Below are 25,445 nucleotides of genomic sequence, written 5' to 3' on the forward strand. Positions count from 1 at the left end.
TCTGCTGAATCCCCCAGGCCCCATGAGTTTCTCTCAAGTACCCATGCAAATTCTCTTTGAAATTGATTGTCTCTCCACTTCAATCACCTTCACAAGCAGGGAGTTCCAAGCCATTACCATTAATTGCAGAAAAGCTCTTCCTCACATTCTCCCCGCCAACCACATACCTCTGGCCCAAAACCTGAAATGTGTCCCCTAATCCTTGTGTAATTAGCTGATGGCAACAGCTTTTCTTTGTCCACCTTAATTAAGCACGTCGATCAAAGCTCCTCTCAAAGCCTCTTTGCTCCAAGGAGAACAACCCAAGCTTCTTCAAATCAACCTTTGGGCTTAAATCTCTCAACCCAGAACCATTCTGGTAAATCTCCTCTTAGATCCTCACATCCCTCAGTGTGGTGACCAGAACTGGACACAATGCTCTGGTTGTGGACTAATCAAAGCTTTATACAGGTTCAAAACAACATCCCAGCAGCAAATTTTACCTGTGCCTGCTTCCGTTACTGCAAAAGGTTAGAGCTTAGCCCAGCAGACACACTACACGTGAATTGCTGTTTCCTAACCCACAAGGCTAATGGAAAATCAGGGCGATCTGAGCACAGAGTCTTTAAAGAAGTACACTGCTCAGTTCCTGGCTTGTCTTTTATCAGTTCAGCCTTGTGCTCTTTGGGAAATCAAATGCTGCCAAAGTGGGTGCGAAATTGCAATCTGAGTGCTTTTGAGCAATGACAACCTCATCCTGCATTAGGCAAGAAAGGGCAGTGATGGATGTGAATTTGAGGGAAGGGATAAAGTGGGACAAAACGGATTCCAAATTGATGGGGGTAGGGGAGAAGAGGAAGAAAAAGATGTACGTCAACAGTAACAGCATGAACAGAGGGGTTATAAATTTTAAAACGAGTGCCGGTATGAAAGGGGATGAAAGAAGAAAATTACTCTATCAGTTTGGGGGTGGGGTGGGGAGGAAGTACTAAACAATTTAAATTCTATACACCAATTTGAGTATTGCTGTCAAAGTTTTTCATTTTGCACTCATCAGAACGGATGCCAAATTTCAATGGGAGCAACAAGGTATACTGCACAATAAAAGGGTGCTGTTGTTTGTTGGCAAGTCAACTTTGATTGGTTGAGGTATTGCCAAAGAGAATGCACTAAGGAACTATTGTTCCCCATTCTTCTGTTTAATTTAAAGGCAGAATGCCTGGACATGCCACTTTTTCCTGCATCGGACAGGTCCCTGTGTATGAATATATGTAGCTTCTAGCACATTGCAAGCCTTAGTAGAGAACCCATTAGCCGATTTCTCACCTAGCATGTTGAGGAAAAGGCACTCATTAGGCTGTTCAATTTCAAAGAAGGTTTGGTTCTACCCAGAAAAAATGATTTATTAGACTTCATGGCACATGCCAAAAAGCTTCCCATAATTCTTCTGCCATTGCAGAATAGATGACAGGAGCACACAAGAGTTGGGATACTAAAGAATGCAAATGTATGTCTTATTACTACATCTGTGGCTGACAAGCTACAAACTTATGACTCTGCATAAGAAAGCAACTGCGAGAAGGGACGCAGATGAATGGGACATATTCATGGATGGAACTGGCTGTCTCACTTGTGATGTCAATTGCAGGACATTACAGTATCTCAAGGAATCCAGATAACCAAATTGAATTTCTGCCTGATCCTTCGTATACTAATAAAACTGGAGGTGTTTGCAAACCTATTGATAAAAGTTAAGATATTTGTTCCACCACCATATAAGTATTTCTTAGAATGTATTCTTTCCCAGGATGTGAGCCTGACAGAGGCCAGCACTGATTGCCCATTCCCAATTGCGCTTAGAGGGCATTTAAGAGTCAACCATATCACCATGAGTCTGGAGTCACATGTAGGCCAGGTTGGGCAACAGCAGCAGATTTCCTTCCCTAAAAGAATTAGTGAACCAGATGGGTTTTTACAACAAATCGATAATAGCTTCATGGGTCACTGTTACTGAGACTAGCTTTTAATTCCAGATTTTATTAATGGAATTTAAATTCCACCAGCAGCCATGGTGGGATTTGAACCCATCTCCCCAGAACATTCACACCACTACGCCGCCATCTCTCAGTTTACCAAACACTTCCTCAAAGCTTAACTCAGACTTAGCACATCCTCTTTAGGGGAATCGATTACTGAGAGTGTCATTTACACTGATGCAAGAGTTCATTTGACCTTGCAACATTTAAATCTTTAATTTAAGGAGGCCTGAAATTGTTCATGAAGGAAAAATCTGCCAAAGTTTCCTGCCTACTTTCAAAGGTTTCAACAATTTTTCTCAAGTTGAATCCTCTCCTCCCACCAGCAGCCCAATATCATTGGCTGTGAACAGTAACAGGCCATTCAGCCTCCCAAAGCAACTCCACCATTCAGTGAGATCATGACCGATCAACAATCTAACTCCATGTACCCGCCTTCACTCTGTCTCTTAATACCTTGGATTCCAGTTTCAGATTTATTAACCATGGACCTAGCATCGATTGCTATTTTCAGAAAAGTGGGAATAGTTTCTATCAGCCCAATCCCGTCCCCTTAATATCGTGAAAGTTGCAATCAGATTGTCCTTAACCATCTGAATTGCAGGGAGGACAATGCTAGTTATAACTTGATCTTTTGGAATCCAGAGGGGCCTTGTACTTTGTTGTTTCTCACCCTCTTATTCCTAATAATTGTAAAAATTGTGTTGACTGTGACATCCCTTGCAAGTTTATTTTCACACTCCCTTTGTAACTATCTAGACTGTCATCCTTCGCTGTTCTTTGTACCATTCCCATTTTGCCAGAATTGGGGCAATTCTTTGCGTTTGTGTATGCTTTTGCTTTTAGTTTTATGTTGTCTCGAAACTGTTTAGTCCTTCGTGGCTTTTTTTTTCCTGGCAAGTAGAATCCATAGGTTTTGTATTACATTCAATTATTTTCTGAATACCCGCCACCTTTCATCCACTAATCTTCTATAATTTTAATCTATTAACAGATTTGCCCAGTTTATGGACAACAGTCTCTGTCCGTCTCATTCGAGTCAGTTTCGACTAAACCTAGAATTTTAGTAGTTGGCTGAAGAACAGGATCGAGTCAGTGTTGAGAGCAAGGAATTTGTAGCATTTACTGAAGATTACTGTTATGGAAGTTATTATGCAGCTCTTTGAAATCACGCTCAGTTATGTTGCACTTGAAAACCTTCCCGTCACGTCATTTGTTAAAAATTCAATTTACTTTATGTTTAAAAAAAGCTCCGATTTGCGCATTTGATTTTATTCCCTGATTCCTCAGCTTTGCTCTGCCATGCATTGCTTCCAAATAAAGGCTAACCTTTTAACAAGTTTTGACTACTGTTGAACAAACACCAAGATGTGCACAACAGCAGTACAAAATTGAACCGCCCAGATTTTCCTTCTCTACAAAATGTTGGTCAAGTTTAGATTCAAGTCTGTGTCAATCTAAGTAGAACTTGTATATCCGTCAAGTGGGCCAGTTTTGTTTCGCTTTAACCTTTCAAACAGAGCTACTACAACTGCATCAAACTTTGAAGTTCAACATCAACAATGAAGCCCAGATGGTTTTCTTTGGGGGGGGGGGGGGGGGGGCGGAGGCGCCAAAAAAAAGGTAAAGTAACTCCTCCAGCAAATGCTTTTGCAGCAGCAATCAGAGTTGGCTTCTTTCCAGTAACTTTCTTCATGAAATATCAAATGTTCAAATTGGCAAGCACAGAATTTAAGTAAATTCATCAGCCCAACATTTTCTTGGTTGTTCTAAACAGTACTACAGATAATTGTTTTGACATTTTAATCAGCTTGACATTGCAGAACTTTTCTTGGGGCCTCTCAAAGGGAGTGCAGCACACTCATTTCACAATTTCAGCAATGCAACTGTGACCTGAAATAGCTGCAAATTTAGTTCTATATGAGCTGCACTGCAGGAATCATTTTGTAATTTCAGTGCTCTGGCGAACTGAAGCAGGTATGCAGCCAGTGTTTGAATGTGCAAACTCACGAAACTGGACCCACAAGTCTGTAATCAGAGTATGAAAAGAAAAGGTGCTTGAAGTACACAAAATTCCTTGGATGAGAGAAAAGTCCCGCTACACTCAGTTGGCAAATGTTACTCTGCTTTCAAGAAAAGGAGGGAGAGGGAAAACAGGTCAGTTAGCCTGCAGTTGTTGGGAAAATACTCAAACGTACTAGGAGAGTCTTAATAATGCACTTAGAAAAGTGTAATATGATTAGAACAAGCCAGCTTGGTTTTACTTTAGGGAAGCCCTGCTTGACAAACTTATTGAAGTTTTTGAGATATTGAAGTTTTTGAGATACAGGAGAACCAGTATAGTATACCTGGATTTCCAAAAGGCATTCAATAAAAGATACTGCAAAAAAAACCTAATATGCAAGATAATGGCTCATGGGAGTAATATATTAGCATGGATAGAGGAGTTACTTAATGCAGTGTTTCCCAAACTTTTACAACCATTTTTGACCTCCCAGTAGTACTGATGGAACCTCCAAGAAAATTATACTGAAGAATTAAAATACAAAAAGGAGTATTATTGCATAATTGGTACAAACATACAAAAACAGATGTGCACAGACGCAAACACAGGCAGCTCGTCCAACACCTATCAGTAGCCAGCAAAGTGAAACAGCCACCTTTGATTGGTCAAGCTGAAAGGATGACTTTTTTAAAAAAAATTTAAAACAGCTTAAATCGACCACAAAACCCAATTTTGGAAACCGAGTAAATGGATAGAAAACAAGAGTAAGTATAAACAGGGCTTTTTCAAGTTTGCATGCAATAAATAGTGGAGTACCACATGGATCAGTGCAGCAACTCAGCTATTTAAAATTTATATGAATTACTTAGATGATGAGTCAGTGTAAGTTTGTTGATGAGGGGGTGAGCTGTGGGGAGAATACAGAGAGGCTGCAAAGAGATATAGACAGGTTAAGCAAGTAGAACACGGTCTCAGATTGAGTGTAATAGATGGAAATGTGAAGTTTTTCACTTTGGTCGTAAGAATTAAAAATATTTTTTTTTTTAAAAAGAGGGGAAACAGGTAAATGTTGACATTCAAAGAGACTTTTGGGTGTGCTCATACAAGGAACAGAACGATAGCATGTAGACGCACCAAGCAATTAGGAAGGAAATGACATATTTGCCTTTATTGCAAGGGAACGGGATTACAGGAATAAAGTCTTCAACTGTACAAAGGTTTCATGAGACCACATCTGGAATACTGTGTGCAGTTCTGGTCTCCACATTTAAGAAAGGATATACTTGCATTGAAGATGGTGCAGCAAAGGTTCATAAAATTGGTCCCTGGAATAAGGAGGTTGTCTTACAATGACAGGCTGAGTAAATTGGGCTTATAATCTCTGGAGTTAAGAAGAATAAGAGACAATCTCATTGAAACGTACAAGATTCTGAAGGAGCTTGACATGGGAGAGCAGATTTGATGGACAATGTGGTTTATGGTTGTCACTATTTCGTGTGTTCAAATCTCTGCACATCTGTAAAGTGTCAAGATGGGGAATGTTTCAGATAGATCTGGTCAGAAGTATACTCCTAGCACTGCACTGCTTCAATGAAGTAACTGGATGGGAGTAGAACAATCCTTTTTATAAATTCTGAATTCTTACCAATCAAACAAAATCTAGCTGACTGATAGCTTCAAAACTTTGACACAGCCCTTAAAAATCTGACACCTCAAGAACCCCAATCAGAAGCATATAACATTGCAAAAATTTGTTACATGAGATTGTTACACAAGCTGTCAACTAAAAGTCTTTCATTCTTACTCGAGGGGAAAAAATAATAAATCAAAGCCCGAAGAGACAAATCAAATGTTGGAGACATGAATTTTAGTTCCAGAATGGTCCAGAATATTATGGCTAATTTTAAGCCAGCTTGTACTTTATGATACATTTTCAGGTCTTATAAAAAGGAAAACAATGGGAGACAGGGACAATTAAATTCTCACTGATCTGAAATTTACTTCAACACACCTTTCCCAGTTCAGAGATCACCTTTTCCAGACCTAGTCCAGAGAGAACACTGAACCATGTCCAACCTCCCCTTTCAAGCCAATCTATTTCCACACTCAATTCTTTCCCCTTGACACACATTTCTGGCACTCGCCTCCATTTGAGCTATGAACCAACTCTAGCACCCACCTCCCCTCTAGACCCCCATTTCCACCACCAGTATAGAGCAGCTGAGATCACTGTCATGAAGAACATGGAAAAAGAAAGGTGCTTCAGTCCTGTCTTATTAACAGTGAGGGAGGAAGGGGAGAGGTACAGGAGGAAGGAGGGTATGGATTTGAGTAATTGTAGGGGAGCAGTGGGAAAGATTATTTGTTGATACATAAAGATTTAAAAAGCCAAACACTTCCAGTCAGACAATTGTACTCTAATAGCAATGTCAAGAAACTCACGCAGAGAAAGAGTTCAATACAACTGGAAATGGGGCAGGCAGGGTTAGAGTTAATAATCAACATTCGAGTTTAACAGATCTCTGCTCTGTGATGGATCTGTTCACTAAAACTGGGAGATATGTTGCACAGTGTCATCTTAACACCTCATCACAGTTGGAGAAAACTTATATGCATGAAGCAGTTGGTGCATTGCAAATGCCTGGCCAAAAATGGAATGACAGAAAAGTAGAAAGGAATCAAAAATATATAATCCTGCTTCTGGTATGGATAATAAAAGGTTGCATACTGTACTATGCACCAGAGATCAAAAATCTTTATAAAGTTTAAATTTAAAAACTGGATTTAAATTTCAATAACGTACCATAGAACAGTAATAAAACAGAAGGTTGATTAGCATTTGAAAGCTAAAGGTCTTACATAAATAAAGAGAGTCTGCCCTGTTCTTAGCAGGCATGATCTCATAGCACAAATGCAGCATTCACCAAGAACCTCTTTCATTGTGGCCACAGAATCCTGAGTCAGAAAGAGAAAACCGTCACCATTATAGAAAGCAGATGTTTCTTCTGAGGTTGGGTCTCAGGCACATCGCTGAGCAGAGTACATGAAGCTTCACTGTACAGTCCTAGGAGCTCAATGTGAACATATGAATTAGGAGCAGAAATAGGCCACTCAGCCCTTTGAACCTGCTCCACCATTCAATAAGATCATGGGTGATCTGATTGTAACATCTACCCCACATTCCTGCCTACCCTGGATAACCTTGCATCCTCTTGTTGATCAAGAATCTATCCAGCTCTGCCTTAAAAATATTCAAAGAGTCTGCTTCCACTGCCTTTTGTGGAAGAGCATTCCAAAGACTCTCAGCCCTCAGAAAAGAATTCTCCTCATCTGTCTTAAATGCGCAACCCCTTATTTTTAAACAGTGACACCTATTTCTAGATTCTCCCACAAGAGGAAACATCTTCTCCACATCCACCAATACCCTCAGGATCATAAAAATGCAAATCAAGTCATCTCTTTCTCTTCTAAACTCCAGTGGATACAAACCCAACCTCTCCAACCTTTCCTCATAAGACAACCCATCCATACCTGGTATTATTCTAGTAAACCTGCTTTGAACTGCTTCTAATGCATTTACATCTTTTCTTGAATAAGGAGACCAATACTATACCCAAGACGTTAGCTGTTATGATCTCACCAATGTCCTGTACAACTGAAGCAGTCTCCCGGCGGCACGGTAGCACAGTGGTTAGCACTGCTGCTTCACAGCTCCAGGGACCTGGGTTCGATTCCCGGCTTAGGTCAGTGTGTGCGGAGTTTGCACATTCTCCTCGTGCCTGCGTGGGTTTCCTCCAGGTGCTCCGGTTTCCTCCCACAGTCCAAAGATGTGCTGGTTAGGTCGATTGGCCATGTTAAAAATTGCCCCTTAGTGTCCTGAGATGCGTAGGTTAGAGGGATTAGCGGGTAAATATGTGGGGGTAGGAACCTGAGTGGGATTGTGGTTGGTGCAGACTTGATGGGCCCCAATGGCCTCTTTCTGCACTGTACGGTTTCTATGATTCTATGATTTCTCATTTCGTAATTCAAGTCCCCTTGTAATAAACAGCATTCTATTAGCTTCCCTAATTACTTGCTATCCCTGTATATTAGCTACTCATGTTTCATGCACTAGGACACCCAGATCCTTCTGCATCCCAGAGCACTGCAATCCCTCACCAGTTAGATAATTAGCTTTTTTTATTACTCTTCCTGCTAAAAGGGACATTTCACATTTTCCCCACATTATACTCCATTTGCCAGATTTTTTTCCCCTGCTCACTTGAGGTGGATACAAAGGGATATAGGTTATGTCCTCTTCACAATTTACTTTCCTACATACCTTTGTGCCATCAGCAAATTTAGCAACCATACCTTCAGTCACTTCATCCAAGTCATTTATATAAAAATTGTAAAGAGTTGAAACCCCAGCACTGATCCCTGTGGCAAACCACTTATCACATCCTGCCAACCACAAAAAGAGTTATAACAACTCTGTTTCCTGTTAGCTAGCCAATCTTCCATCCATGTCAATAAGTTAACCCCTACCCCATGAGCTTTTATTTTCCACAGTAACTTTTGATTTGGGACCTTATCAAATGCTTTCTAGAAATCCAAGTACAGTACATCCACCTTTTATTCACAGTACATACGACTCCTCTAAAGGACTTCAACAAATCAAACAAGATTTTTTACAGCTAGTGTCGTTTAATTGGCAACCGCAGGGCTCAGTCAGTGTCAGACTTTGGACCTCGCCAGTTTTTGGGTCAGGCAATTCACGTCAAGGGTAATTTGGCCTCCTGCCATATTGTCCCCCCCAACCCATGCCTCCAATGAACCCACTGGCAGGGGCTTGGGATAATTCTACCTTCTATACCTGTAATGATAATGGGTCCCCAAAATAAGAAAAAAAAAGGGGTTCTACTCCCCTACATTATCCTGCAAAAACTTTTTTTTTTTAAATTTAACCTCAATATTGATGATATTGAAGCTAAAGGGCAGTGGCTTATTACCTCTCCTGCCGCGCATTAAAAATATTTTAAAAAACATTTGAACAAACTTTGTCACGATTAAATTTTGACACTGGAGACTTTAAGAGAGAATTGCATTGAATTTACAACACAGTAACAATGACATTGTTCATGTTCCTCATGAGCCTCAAGTGTCTAACATGCTCATCTGAAATAGTTCTCACTGCTATGTTAATAGAACACTAATCTATTTATTTTATATGGGAAAATGTTATGGCCACAAGGAATTCAGATATGCATGTTAAGCCTTCAAAACGCTAATATTTCACAGCATGTATTTCTGCAGTTTGAAGCCTTGTCCTAATGCAGATAACCAGTCCAGAAGATCCTTCCTGTTATAGACCATATACCATGGAATGACTCATTTCTAGTTGGACAATATTTGTCTTGTAATAACAGACAAGACAAAAAAGGAAGAGATTACAGACCTTCTGTTTATTCAAAGGCGCAGTTGATTGGAAAGCAAAAATCCATCCAAACAAAAATACTCAGAAAAAAGGGTCAAGTTCACTTTATGAAATAGTGTTTACACACGAATGCTAATCAAGCATGATCAACATGTTTTTTGGAAGAAAAAGGGCTTCAGATGCTAATGAGATTTGTTTTTCTTAAGTTCCATAAATAAACAAACTTTTTTTTAAAAAAAAATAAAAGGTATAGACTTTCTAGATGCTTTACTAAGATGAAGCAATGATCTTACAGACTATCTTGGAATAGAAAGAGTGCAAGAAGTTGTCAGTTATTAAAGTTTCTACCCTTCCCCAGGGTGGCTTTGCATTTGCTATGAAAACAGATGTTAACACTTAAAACAGCAGGATACAACATTTTGTTCTGGAGAATGGAATGGCATCAGAATTACTCCCTTCCTGCTTGGCCAATTATTATTGGATCTTTGCTGGTTGCATTGTTATTTGCTTCGTAAATCTGTCCCTTAAACACCAGCAGTTGCAACAGAAGGCCACTTTGGACTATTGGTCCTGCAGCAGTTTCAGGATTTACTAGCTGCAGGTTAATGGTTAGTCAGCTTCTCCAAATGCAGATCCATGAAGACTCGCTCAATTCAACAGCGATTTTGCTTACAGTACTGGGAGTTACTGCAAACAGTAAACCCTGGCTATCTTCATTTACACAGGCTTCTCCTTTATAAAATGACATTAAGTTTTCGCACGCTAAGATGACGAGTATGCATGAACGGAGGTCTAATTTCCTTGCTACCTTTCAAACTCTATTATATGGAATAATAACCAAAGCTGGCACTAAAGTAGATCAAGCACAATGGATGCATTAAAGATCTAGTAGATATTTCACATTCTGTAAAAATTAAGGACTGTAAACATCAGGAGGGTCACAGCAAGGGAAATGCAACATTTTCCAACAGGTACAGCTGGTGGACAAGTTCCAATGCATAGAATTAAATCATAGAGTCATTATAGGATCCTTAGTGCAAAAGGAGGCCATTCAGCCCATTGAGCTCACACTGACAACAATTCCCCCTAGGTCCTATCCCTGTAACCCCATGTATTTACCATGCAAATCCCCCTGACACTAAGGGACAATTTAGCATGGCCAATCCATGCATGCTGGACATCTTCGGACTGTGGGAGGAAACAGGAGCACTTGGAAGAAACCTACACCGACAAGGGGAGAATGTGCAAACACCACACAGACAGTCACCCAAGGCCGGAATTGAACTTGGGATCCTGGCACTGTGAAGAAGCAGTGCTAAACACTTAGCTTCCTGTGTCTCCATTCTGATCAACACTAGAAACACACAGGAGAGATAAGCAAGCTGGGATAATAAAGCTGAGTGTCTCATTCTGCAGTATGATTTTTTTGTAATGGTATAGGCAGCAGGGACCCGGGTTCAATTCCGGCTTTGGGTTACTGTCTGTGTGGAGTTTGCACATTCGCCCTATGTCTGCATGGGTTTCCCTCTGGGTACTCCAGTTTCCTCCCTCTCTTTCCCTCCCCCCCCCCCCCCAACCACAGAGTCCAAAGATGTGCAGGTTAGGTTGATTGGCCATGCTAAATTGACTTAGTGTCAGGGGGATTAGGAGAACAAATGTGTGGTTATGGGAATAGGACCTAGGTGGGATTGTCGTCAGTGCAGGCTTGATGAGTCAAATGGCCTCCTTCTGCACTGTAGATTCTATGCTAACACCCATCAAATCAAGTGGCAACAATTGGGATAGCCAATTAGTTGAAGCTACACAGTGCTGAGATCCGACTACAGATTGGCTTTGAACATTGCGAGTATAATGTCTGCTCAGAGATTTCCAGTTCTTTCGTGTGATCAGCCCTTGAAAAGTTGATCTTCATTATCATAAATGCTTGCCTGAATGCACGGTAGAATTGAACAGGCTCTGAAATCCTTTCCTGGAACAGGAGCTCCAATAGAATACCACTTGTGAAAAATTCTGTTCCGCCACCCCAAACCATCAGATTTGACAGAAATGTACATATAGCAAATTTACCAAACAGAGAAATGTTTCATAATGATTATTTGTACATTCAAAAACTGACTCTGCTATTTCTATTTTCTTGTTGACAGAAAACTTTGCCCTAACCTGTCCAGTAGGTTTTGGATTTGCTCTTGTACAAGATCATGAGGTATGTTTTAGTTATATGGCGCCTTTCCGTGTGTAAAGAAAATAGAGTTACTCAAATTTCAGGTGCCGGGTATTTGATCAGAACTGGCTGATAAGTGGGTGCCATTAAAAAAAAACAATGAATCATAATTCACATAATAAACCTTTAACTCTGGCTGGAATTCTCCAGCTGTTCATGCCGATGGGATTCTCTAGTCTCGCCAGCAGCACACACCTGCCAGCAGGTTTCCTGATGGTGTGGGGTGGCTTCAATGCGAAATCCCATTGACAGCTGCGGGATCAGAGAATACCGCCGCCTGCGAACAGTGAGCTACCTCGCGCCACCGAGAAACCCACAGCTGGGAGGCCAGAAAATCCCGCCCCATCTTAGAAATGGGCTAAGATAATCAATATGATAGACCAACAAGCCATCAGTTTAGTTCCCATATATTGTATATGGTCACATTTACGCTTTCCCTTGTTCTCCTATGTTTCAAACCATTTTTAGATCCAAGATACATTCTTATTGACATAATTACTTCTCCAGAGTATCTTAGCCCATTTCTAAGATGGGGCGGGATTTTCTGGCCTCCCAGCTGTGGGTTTCTCGGTGGCGCGAGGTAGCTCACTGTTCGCAGGCGGCGGTATTCTCTGATCCCGCAGCTGTCAATGGGATTTCGCATTGAAGCCACCCCACACCATCAGGAAACCTGCTGGCAGGTGTGTGCTGCTGGCGAGACTAGAGAATCCCATCGGCATGAACAGCTGGAGAATTCCAGCCAGAGTTAAAGGTTTATTATGTGAATTATTTAAAACAGTTTAACTTCAGTACTAGACAATTTAGTTGTATGGCCACTTTAACCAATATTTTGTACTATTCTGTAACCAGCAGGCATTACTAACAAAATGGCAACTTAGCCTAATGCCATGCTACATGTACAAGTTGAGATTGACATTTGATCATTCAGACCAATCTGAAGCAAATCCAAATTCCAGCCTAATCCCCTTCCTCTGATGTGGGGGCCCAAAGCCAAATTTAGCACATCAACTACTGCCTCAGCTGAGATCAACTAAAGCCGGATGGAGTAAGAATCCAACCATAGAACGGTTACAGCACAGAAAGAGGCCATTTGGCCTATCATGCCCATGCCAGTCGGAGAGCATACAGGTACCCTTTCTAACCCCACCTTCCTGCACCCAGCCCATAACCCTGTAGCTTACAGCACTAGGTGCAGATCCAGGTACCTTTAAAAGAGTTTTGTCTCTCTCCCTCCACTACCGACTCAAGCAGCGAATTCCAGACACCCACCACCTTTTACATAAAAATGTTCTTCCTCATGTCCCCTCTACATCTTCTGCCATTTATTTTGATTACATGTCTCCTGGTTCTAGAATTCTCCACCAAGGGAAATGATTTAATCCTGTCTACACTCTCTCTCTTCTCATAAATTTTGTATCTTTTGTATTTTTGTTGATGACTCTATCAAGTCATCCCTCGTCCTTCTTTGTTCCAAGGAAAATAACCCCAATCTATCCAATCCCTCCTTGTGGCTACAGTTTCCCAGCCCTGGCAACATTCTTGTAAACCTCCTGGGCACACTCTCTCCAGAGCAATTATGTCCTTCCTGTAATGTGGTGACCAGAACGGCACACACTACTCCAGTTGTAGCCTCATCAGCGTTTTATACAATTCCAACATTATATCCTTACTTTCATATTCTACATCTCTGTCAAAGAAGGAGAACATTCCATATACCTTCTTTGCAACCTTGTCCACTTGAACTGCTGCCTTTAGGGACCTGTTAACTTGTATGCCAAGATCCCTCACTTCATCTACTCAAGTATATTTCCATTCATTGTGTCCTCCCGATAACTGTTTGACCTCCCCAAATGCATGATTTCACACTTTGTTAAAATCCATCTGCCACTGTACCAACCCATCTACATTGTTTTGAAGATTATAGCTATCCTCCTCATTATCCACTACTTGACAAATCTTTGTGTTGCCTGAAAATTTCCCAATCATGCCCCCCACGTTCACTTCCAAATTGTTAATATATAACACAAACAGTACGAGTCCCAACACCGAGCCCTGTGGAACATCACTTGAAACAATTTTCCATTTGCAAAGGCATCCATCCACCATTACCCTTTGTTTCCTGTTATCCAGTTTGCCACATTACTCTATATCCCATGGGCTCTTACTTTTTTTGACCAATCTGCCATGTGGGACCTCGTCAAACACCTTGCTAAAATCTATATACGCAACATCCACTGCACTACCTTCATCAACCCTTCTTGCCACTTCCTCAAAGTATTCAATCAAATTTGAGGCAAGGCCTTCCTTTAACAAATTCATGCTGACTATTCCTGACTGGTCCATGCCTTTCTACATGACAGTTAATCCCATCTCTCAGGATTGATTTTACTAATTTGCCCACCACCGATGTAAGACTAACTACTTATCTCTATCCCTTTCCATGGTAATGCTAAATATAACTGAACTGTGATCACTATCCCCGATATGGTTGCCAACTATCATTTCACCCCCTTGCCTTTCTTTATTCCCCAAGACTAGGTTTAGAATTGCATTTCCTCTCATTGGGTTTAATCATTAATTGGTTGAAAAGAATTTCCTGGACACACTATGAATTTTTCTCCCTTAGTGCCCCTTACATTGTTTGAACCCCAGTTGATTTTGGGATAGTTAAAGTCTCCTACTATCATTGTCTTCAGAAATTTGCCTACATACTTGTTCTCCCATCTTCCTTTCAGCATTTTCAGGTCTGTCGTATACTCCCAATAGCGTAATTGCCCTCTTTTTATTTCTAAGCTCAATCCATAAAGCCTCATTTTTTGACTGGAACTGATTCTTTAACCATTAGTGCTACTCCTCCTCATTTTTAAATCTCCCACTCTATTATATCTGCAGACTCTCCAACCAGGGATATTGAGATGTCGATTTTGCCTCTCCTTCAGCCTGGTTTCCGTTATAACAATGACATCCTGCTGCTATTTGTTACCCGTGCCCTCCACTCATTTACCTGGTTTCCAGAACCTGTCCCAGTGCCTCAAGAATCTGAATCCCTCCCGGCTACACCATCACTCTAACCACATGTTCATTTGGTCCAACCTCTTATTCCTGCTCTTGCTAGTGCATAGAACGGTTAGTAATCCTGAGATAACTACATTTGAGACCCTACATTTTAATTTGTCACCCAACTTCCTGTACTCAGCTTGCAGGTCCTCATCCTTTAGTTTACCTATGTCATTGGTACCAATGTGTACCTTGACCACTGGCTGTTCACCATCCCTCCCTAGAGAATGCCCTGCAGCTGCTCTGACATCCTGGACCCTGGCTCCAGGGATGGAATATACCATCCTTGATTCACGGTTGCAGCCACAGAAGCGTCTGTCTGTGCCCTTAATTAAATCCCCTACTACTGTTGCCCTGCCAAACCTGGGACCTTTTAGGAGAATGCATTACCCACTACACAAAGAGTTACAGTGAGAATCTTGATTAAACTTTTAACCATTCTCCTTTCTCCTCAAAAGAGACAAGTGAAGACATGTACGCATGAGAAGAGGTCACAGATCTGAAACATTAACACCGCTTCTCAGTGCAGATGCTGCCAGAAAGCTGAGTATTACCAGCACTTTATTTCCATTTTCCAGCATCTGCAGTAGTTTGTTTTTATTTATATCCATACAATTTAAGACAATTTGATGTCACGCGGTGGGTGAGCATTTAGTGGAGCCAGAAGCTACAACGTTAAGCCACGTCATAATATTTTAATTAAATCAAATTCATGGAAACCAGGTTCATGCCCAGTCTGCGGCTGGTAGCAGGGAAGATCTCAAACCGAGATCTCTTCACCACAAACCCAGTTATGGCTCTCGTGAGATTCAGTGGCCATAACGGGATTTGCACCTGCAGCAAATGGGCCCACAAAACCGCGCCTCTAGTCTCTACGCTACTGATTTCTACACTGGCAATGTGGTTAAGTTTCCTTTTCTCATTCGGAGGTATTCAATCCAATTAAAACGTGATAAAATGATACGTATGGTCTAGAGCAAATATTCCATTCTGGAATAATAATGCCCATGAAAAGCATATTTAATACAAAGGAAAACACAACACTTGACTTTCACATGCATCAACTGGAACATAAGGTAATTATGTTTGGAAAATTGTGTTCGAGTTCCTTTTTGATGTTTATCATTCTCGATAAGTTGTGTGTCTTATAAGTGGCTGGCTGTAGCCAAAAGTACTTGTTCCTTTCATCAGTTCGATCTCCCGCAGTAAACATTTTAAAATGTGACCGACACTTTTTTTTAAGAAATCCTACCAACAAATGGTGATCTGATGCACAGAACAAAATAATCAGCACAATCCAAGCAGAACAAATCTTTTAACTTTCACTGATGCACAATTCATCTTTGAAAATATCGCCGAGTGCAACATCATTGTACGTGTACTCATATCTGTCTACTCATCGAGAGGGTTTAAAAAGCAAAAATTGCTATTACCTCAAGTTAGCTGCACATCATTGTGTAAACTGTATAACTGAGGTGAGGAAGAGACATGGCGACAGTCCGATAGATCATACACTAAAGCAATTCAAAACAGTGTATTTTTATTTTAAAAGGTGCAAAAAGCCTGCGATTTCGAACAGGACTTCTCGGTTTCAGATTTTAGCAGTAGAATTTCAGAAGTAAGCTTTAAAGCTGTGCCACAGAACTAAAGTATTTGCCTCGCTGCACTTTGTTTTACATTAGAATCTAATTTCGATTTGTTCCAGTCCCAGGTAATTTAAGAATGAAACTGTAAAAACCCAGCACTTGCTCTGTACAAATTTGAATTATATAGAAAGACGTTAGTTTTTGCCAGCCACACACACACACACACTTCCAAAGTCTTTATATCACACACGGGAGGGGAGAACCAAAAACTCCCAACTTCTGAAATGACTGAAAAATAGTGCACTTGAGCCTGCAGTACAGCTAACAAAACATGTGTCCTTCTTTGCCTGTTCCTTTCACTCCTGATCCAATATCTGCTACTGCATTCCATATCAGCTTTACATTCTACTTGGTCCATCTTCCTGTTCCAGGCCCAGACTTTCACTTTGCTGTGCGTAGCTGAATTCCAAATATAGCTGCAATCTGCATGTACAGCAGGATTGGCGAGGTCACAACTCACAAATACAGAATGGGTCAATTCATGTTTGGAATGTTTGTGTTTTGGATTTGGTTTTCTTATCTAACATGACCATATCCATGAAAGTATGGAAAAATGCTGCAGCTGTCAAATTATACATCCCTGTATTTATTGTAGCCATGTTTCCTCTCCTCTACATGAATCAAAGAGTTTGAAGAACATTTAAAACATTTTAAAATTTGGTTTTGGGCAAAATCAAGGCCCTGGACCTCAACTCGTATTGCTCCCATCCAATTAACTATTCATTGTCTCAACAAACCCCTAAAGCTCCCACTTCTACAAACCCCCTCTCCCAAATTCTCCAAACTCGCAACCCACCCGAGTGAATCCTTCTGCCCACCACTTGCAATTCGATAGGAACTCAGCCAGTTATTACTTTTTTTTAAAAAGCCACCTTAAATGTATGATAAGCCATCTTAAATCATATTATACAACCTTTCATGACACTGTAGTACACTCCAGTATTATTCCATGACTTGAGACGAATGCTGTAATTCCTCCTTGCCAATCCCAAAGAGTTAGATTTTGTGCCATGTTTTGTGTCAAAATCTCTTGCACTTATGTAGCAAAACTGCCTGCAGATCCCTTTAACATGGTTATGACATTTGGATAGAAAACACCCACAAGGCTTTTTTCCGTTCTCTTCCCAACTGAATTAACTTTGTTAAACTTGTAAAGAATCTGATACTTTTGGAAAACGAACATATGGTTTTACTCAGGAATTCCTACATTCCAATACAGACTGCTTTATATTATCAAGTCAGTTTTCCAATAAAATTAAGCTTGCTCTTCTGTGTATTTCACAATGGTCAAGGACAACAAGGATTTGGTTAGAAAGCTGGTTCGCTGCTGTTTGGTTTGATAGGGACAAATCATCTGGTCAGAAATGTTACGAGTTAGGTTTCACTCAGTGCTGTTATACTGCAGTTATTGATCTCAGGTCAATAGTCCCAGTATCAATTTGTAGCTACAGCACCTTGTTTATACAGCAACTGGGATGGCCAAATGTGAGAGAGAGAGAGAGCGCGAGAGGAAAACACTATGTAAAATGATCCTCTTAACATTTAAAGATCAATCAAGTGCATTGAATCAGACTCTACACGATAACACTTTTAAAATAAAAATTTTGAAAGTTTCAACTGACTGTAGAATCCCAACAGTGCAGAGAGGCCATTCGGACCATCAAATATGCACCAATTCTCCAAAAGAGGATCCCACCCAGGCTTCCCCTCCACCCTATCCCTGTAACCCCACACATTTTACCACGGCAAATCCACCTAACCTGCACATTTTTAGACTGTGGGAGGATACCGGAGCACTCTGAGAAAACCTATGTAGACACGGGGAGAATGCAGTCACCCAAGGCCGGAATTGAACCCGGATTCCTGGCGCCGAAAGGCAGCAGTGTTAACCATTGTGCCACATGCTGCCACATAATGAGCGACTGAATATTTTATAAACCAGATGTGACACCACACTGGGGCTACACACCCAAGTGGTGCACCATTGCCTCTTCCAGTGGGTCACATTGAAAACCAAATCCAAACGACATTGCAACTTGAGCATTGCTGCAGTCATTCTGCAGAATTTCAAGACCTTATCATCACTTTTAATTATCTGTATGTGAAAACTACAACCAACTTGCTTCCAATCCAGATTGTACAAAATTATCAGTGTTCCCAAGAGGAGACACAGGAATGTGAAAAGGCCACATCATTGCACCAAACCAGTGCCTTTCATCGACAACGGGCAAAATCCTCCGACCTCGTCCGTGGTTGAGATTCTCCCGGTGCCACTGCAGTGAACGGCGTTTTGGCTGAGCGCCAATTTCTCCGTTCTCGTTGGCAGCAGGGCGGGAAGGGATGAGATCGGAGAATCCTGCCCGACAGTCTGTTCTGCCATGGATCTTTTTCAATCTGGCTAATCTCCTAAAGAATATCTGCAGCGCCACTTTTTCACACTCCCTCCCGGTTATTCTGAAGAGGACTATCAAGCAGAATTAGCTTTCTAATCAGATAATCAAGAATCTGAGCAGGACAACTCCATGTGCACAAAAGCTCAGAACATGATGTTCCATCTCTATTTGTATTTATAATAATTGTCACCCTAATAAGCACTAATTAACTGCTCTAGTCGAATCTATTCGCATAAACCATATTCAGCTTTGTGTTTTAATTTTGCTTTAGCCTAGTTAATGTTGTTCAGCTCTGTACTTATTATCCAAAGTTAATAAACCTACTTACACCTACATCTGCCATTCCTCTTAGCAGTTAAAGTCTGAATCACACACTTGAATTGCTCACTGTTCTGCAGTTGGCCTTTTATTTCATCGGCTTTTATTTGCTCAATAAATTACATTCCTATAAAAAAGATTCATAATGCTATTATTTGGGAATACAGCTGACCTTAATATTGTCAAAAATACAAAGCAATCTCAACATATGCTGACAGCAGCCCACATCCAGTTACCGACTCGGGGATGGAAACATTGTCAATTTTACAGAAGATAACAACCAGACGGCACTTCCCAATGCAAAATCAAGTCCATTTGTTCATCTCACTGCCGTCGCACAGCTTCCTGCAAGTTGCCTCAATGCGTCTTACAGCTATTTGATGATGTTGAACCATTTTGAAGAACTCTTCCTCCTGAAACATATGAGCAGCGAGGAAGTATCTTTCTTCAGCTCTCATGGATTTTATACTTAGCGTTCTGGCCAAAGCTGTGTCTTGTTAGAACAAAAAGAACTTTGAAGTGACAAACCAGGTTAAAGTTCCACAGTACGCTCACATGGTCAAGAGCAAGGCAGCACTTAGTGAAAAAAGTTTGAAAATATTTGGTATCATTGCAAAAAACAGATCCAATCAAAAGGATCAGATAGGACTTTACAGGTATAGACAAGTCTGCTACCAAGCCAGAAACGAAATTCTGGCCTCAGCACCTGCAGCTGAGATGCAAAAGCCAGACCGTATCTACAATGAATCAATCACTACAAGAAAAGACATTCACATAATAGAATATCAGCCCTACAAGTTGATGCGCCAAAGCATAAGTCACTTTGAAATCCATCTACACCAGTGCCCATTAATATTTTCCACATCCTAGTAAACCCTCAAAAGTGTAAGGGAACAAAGAAGAATACTGACATTTGTAAGTAGGATTCAGAAAATATTTCATGCTTAAATGATAAGCAGGTTGTTAACTTAATAAATATTTTTCCTATCCACAGTCAAAACATAAACATAGCTTCCACGACATGGTAACTTCTTTCACTGCAGTCTATTGTGGAAAAGTTGTTCTTATATCAGTATAGAGCAGAAAAACCGCCAAGTAGAACTGTTTAAGAACACTGCACTTAGAGCAGCAGTAAAACTGACCTAAAGTTAATGTGAACTGGCAAAGTTTTATTTGCATGTGCAAGAAATAATCCAACACATTTGGCTGTAGTTCACTATATTGAGCACCCAATTCAAGAATTTGAAACTGAAGATTAGACACAAAGCAGCAAATGTGAACTTTACAAAATAGAAATGATAGTTACAACGTATTGCTTTGCTGTGAGGAAGCTTCTACCGTGTCTCTTCTACAACTGGGAAAGTATCTTTTAAGCAGCCATTTAACTATCCTAATGTTCGAAAACCTGAATAAAATGGGCAAACATGAATATTGTGGTATTGTGCATTATTTTGACTAGCAATCAAGAAATTAATAATTTATGCAAAAGCACTTTACTCTCCAGAATATGGCTGTGCTTCTAACTCCATCTAAATGCAGAATGGAATCACTCAACACCACAGTACAATGCATTAGCATGATTCTGTAAACTAAATAACCTCAGTGACAGTATATTCCTCATACCTTTAAAATAGCCTCAATGTCCTGATTTTCTAGTTGTCGCGTCAGCTTGTTCTGTAGTTAGCAGAGATGGGCGATGTTATATGACCACATTGATCAAAGCCTCCTAGAAAGAAAAATGCACCCGTTAAAACCTGGAGTAAACTTGTGTACATATTTAAGGATCCCCCCCTGATGCGCGACAATCAAGCACGAGGTACAAGGCTTCAGCGATTGAAGGCTTTTATTGACAAACAATGGAACTATCTAACACGAGTACACCAATCCAGACTGGAGGGGTCCCGCCTGAGCAGAGGGTCTTATACCTCTCCCCAGGAGGCGGGGCCCGACCGGGATGTGCCATAACAACATCCACCACAGGTATATTAATCCCACAGTGTAAACACCCTAACCCAACAACATTATAACAACCCCCACAGTGGCAACACCCTAACCCAACAGTAACATTAGAATAACCCCACAGTGGTAACCAACGATGGTTCACCACACCCCCCCACTCCCAATAGTCAGAGGGTTTAGCAAAATTGGAACTTAATCTTAGATTACTCAGTCATAAAATTCTCAAATAAGTATTCACCCACGTGGGAGGTCCTGTGATGATGTGTGTACTGAAAACACATGGAGCTGTAAAATTTATTTCACTGAAAAAGTAAATATATGCACAGTACATACATAGCATCTGCTGCATCAGACAGCAATGCTATCAGTGAATCAGAGCTTTTGGAGAATAAATAGGTTCTAGAATTGAATAAATGAATTGAACTGGTCTAGACTGACACCCCATATCACCAAAGAAATTATCTTCTGAGATATCTTTGTCCTGGCAATTCTGGTCACTGCAAGGATGTTCTCTTTTCATCTCAATATACATTGAGATTCAATATCCAAGTCAGCAATACCTGGTTGGCCTATGAAAGTAAAATGCAAATCCAAGAGTCTCGACAAATGCTGCCAGTTTAATAGCAGTAAGATCTGCCGACTGTGTAGGGTACCAGAAACTGCAAATTGTAGAAAGAACTGTTGTTAATGATTTCTTTTAGCAGATCTTTGATTAGGATCGCCAACCCTCCATGATGCCCTGAAGTCTCCAGGGATTGAATATCAATCTCCAACACACTGCTGTGGAGTCCTGGCATATTTCTTTTTCAAATATTTCTCTATACCAGATATTTTTTAAAAATCTGACAAGCCAGCATCATTCAACTGGATAATGAGTCTTTTTGCTTCCCAATTGGTGTAGGAAGGCAGTGCATCACAAGGATGGATGCGTTGGCCAACAAATGGCTGGAGCTTGGCAGCAAGTCATGTGATGAAACCTCCAGGAATACATTTAATCACAGCTGGCAATCCTATATTTGACATAGTGTGTTTTACATGATTAAAAGTAGAGAGGACACAATGAGGACTAACCACACAAGTGCACAAAGTCAACTATTCTGGGGAAGTAATGGTATCCTTGGATAATGATTTTGACAAACAAAGTCAATGAAAATAGCACAAAATTACACACCTTATAAAATCAAGGAATATGATCACTGCTGTTGTAATTTGGGATAGAGCTAACTAAAATGAGGAAGTAGTTTTAAAAATACTGGAAAGGTTTTATGCAGGATTTTAATCAAATGGGAATGTTTGGGAAATTCCATACTTGGATCAGGTGACTTTATCTCGGGACATTGATAGCAGCATTTGGCCTGCCAAAACACAATCCAGAAATATCATAACATGCAACTTCCTGTTTAGAAATGGAGATTAAGGTTTTAGTACCAAGTACAGTGATATCATAACTACAGTAATTTTCATGAACTAAGATAGGCCAAGAATTTTCAGTTCTATAAATATCAGGACTGTACAACACCGTAACTTCTTTTTACACAAAAGTACCAAGTTGCAGAAGGGAAACAAAGTAGGAAAGGGGAAACAAATCGTTTGACTGGAGATGTTGTATCGAATACACAGCACAGAAAGTGGCCTTTCAGCATAACAGCTCCATGCTGATGTTTATGCCCCATATGAGCTGCCGCCCACCCCTCTTCACCAAACCCCATCAGCATACCCTTGTATTTCTTTCTCCCTCATCTGTTTTTACGGCTTCACCTTAAATGCACCTCTGCTACACAACTTAACTACTCTTTGGGGAACCAAGTTCCACATTCTTACCACTCTCTGGTGAAGAGGTTTTGAATTCCCTATTGGAATAATTAGGAACTATTTTATATTAATGGTCCCTGGTTTTTGTCTCCACTGTAAGTGGAAACGTCTTCTCAAATGTCTACCCCAAACATTTTCACTACCTTAAAGACCTCCAACAGGTCACACATCAGCCTTATTTTCCTAAGAGAAAAGAACACCAGCCTGTTCCTCCTTTTAGAAGTACATCTTCTCAATATTGATATCACCTTCATGACTATTTTGAACCTTCTGTACTTTCCCTACATCCTTTTATATGAAGTCTGAACTGCATAATGTTAAACCTACAAATTCAACTGCTTTTTGTTCTACAAGTTGGTTGATCAGGCTTTGTAAGAAGTTTAACAACACCAGGTTAAAGTCCAACAGGCTTATTTGGTAGCAAAAGCCACACAAGCTTTCGGAGCCTTAAGCCCCTTCTTCAGGTGAGTGGGAATTCTGTTCACAAACAGGGCATATAAAGACACAAACTCAATTTACATGAATAATGGTTGGAATTATTCATGTTAATTGAGTTTGTGTCTTTATATGCCCTGTTTGTGAACAGAATTCCCACTCACCTGAAGAAGGGGCTTAAGGCTCCGAAAGCTTGTGTGGCTTTTGCTACCAAATAAACCTGTTGGACTTTAACCTGGTGTTGTTAAACCTCTTAGTGTTTCGCCCAGTCCAACGCCGGCATCTCCACATCATGGATCAGGCTTTGCCAGACAACACATCAAAGCCTATCTAGCGACTGTGTAATATGGGGAGAATTGATTGCATTGTCCAAATCATAAAAGGTCAGAAAGTGCCTTGTAATACAAACACTTCCACTGCTCAACTAGCTTGCTTATTCATGCACAGATTGTAGGGACACTGGATATTCTGCCTTTTCATCCGTGTTCCGTGGACTTTAACCTGGTGTTGTTAAACTTCTTACTGTGTTTACCCCAGTCCAATGCCGGCATCTCCACATCATTTTCATCCGTGGCCAGGGCTTCAAAGTCTCCTCCGTGCCAGCTGCAAGCAATTTCTATGGAATTAATCTGTCCAGTCTTAATTTACTCCCTCAGCAAAAATCTATGCATGTTTCAGCACAAATTGACGATCCAAGACAGATCACAATGGGAAATGAAAGAGGATGAATAAAGTTCCATTATGCAATACTGGATGTTCTTTGGAAGTTGAAGCTCTGGTGAATTATGCTGGCAGAATAAAAGCAATTCTCATCTGCATCTGTGGTGTTATTCCTGACTAAACAAAGTTCATTCTTCAGCACAGATATTTCCAACCTTACCCAATATACACACACTGCTGGAGTTGGGGGGGGGAGAACACTAGATTTTAAAAACCTTGGATAAGCTTTTTCATACGCTTCCTCCTAATTACCTAGCAAACATGAGCCTTCCTGTTAACCAGTCAGAATTACAAAGTTCTTGAAATTAAAATATCTCCCTCACCACAATGCTGACACCACAGTGCGACTTCAAAACCAGAGCAAGTGAGACTTAAAAGAGGAAGCCCTTCCATATGGTGAACGGTCAATTATGTCTTCAATCCAAAAATAACCTGGCCATTCTTAATCCTTTGGAATGTTCCAGATGCCTGCAGGTTGTATTGGATATTAATTTAAATTACAGACTCAGCCTATCCGACACTGTGCGCACAGGTTCATAGAGCTACCAGATGCTAATGAACTATACATAACTCAGCAATACAGTATTACCTTGGTCAAAGTTCATATAAAGTTTTCAGAAGCTCGTTGTTTGCAGTTTTCAACCCAAGTGCCGTAGTGTAACAGGGAAATTCCTTTGTTTTGCGCTTGGAAAACTTTAAATTCATACAGTAGTTTAACAAGTAGAAATCATAAGCTGCCATTTTACGTCCATATTGGATGAATACAAAGAAAGCCTTTGATTTGACAGCAATACAATGACCACATCAAAATAGTTCAGTCTTCCTGTGCTAGGTATTGGTAGACTTGGAGCCTATGGCAAGCCATCTATAATCTCTTGATTCATTGGCATGCTGTTCTTTGGCTTCGTAGAAAGCAGTACACTGTTATATTTCTTATACTTTTGCAAAATTATGCTGAGTTAATTGCTGGGTTACTGCATTCCACATTTCTCAAAACATTCTTCACACTTGAACTCCTGCCTTTCTCCTGACCTAGTCTTTAAATGCTTTCAGGTCTTATGATCAACTCATTCTTTGATGAGTTAGGATTCCAATTAAAATTGCAGATCATTTGTACAATACATGCAGTACACACGCCACTGAAACTTGAGCCAAGGATATAATATTTCCTCCACAGATGAATGTGTAGGTAATGAAGTAGTAGGTTCTGACAAAGAGTCCTTCACCTTATGTCTCGATAAGGTCATTACATTGCAAAATTAAAATAGCACATTAAGCATTGCAAAACCTGTTCAGATCCTTCGCATCTGCATAAATTAATGTTAACAAGGTATATGCTTTTGTTGACAAAATGTTGGGCAGCATGGTGGCACAGTGGTTAGCACTGCTGCCTCACAGCACCAGGGACCCAAGTTCAATTCCCAGCCTGGGTCACTGTCCGAGTGACA

The 25,445-nt window shown here is 40.6% G+C and overlaps 1 protein-coding gene across 3 annotated transcripts in view; it reads right to left on the reverse strand.

Moving 5' to 3' along the window:
• The window catches only part of LOC144507995 (plexin-B2-like), a 236,305-nt gene that overhangs the window by 151,641 nt on the left and 59,219 nt on the right, over positions 1-25,445 (reverse strand). For all 3 annotated transcript variants that reach the window (XM_078235685.1, XM_078235683.1, XM_078235684.1), the window contains exon 2: positions 20,695-20,797. The gene's annotated coding sequence lies outside the window, so the exon portion shown is untranslated. The remainder of the gene's footprint in view (positions 1-20,694; positions 20,798-25,445) is intronic.

This window comes from Mustelus asterias, chromosome 19 (assembly GCF_964213995.1).
Source record: "Mustelus asterias chromosome 19, sMusAst1.hap1.1, whole genome shotgun sequence".
In the NCBI taxonomy this organism is placed as follows: domain Eukaryota; kingdom Metazoa; phylum Chordata; class Chondrichthyes; order Carcharhiniformes; family Triakidae; genus Mustelus; species Mustelus asterias.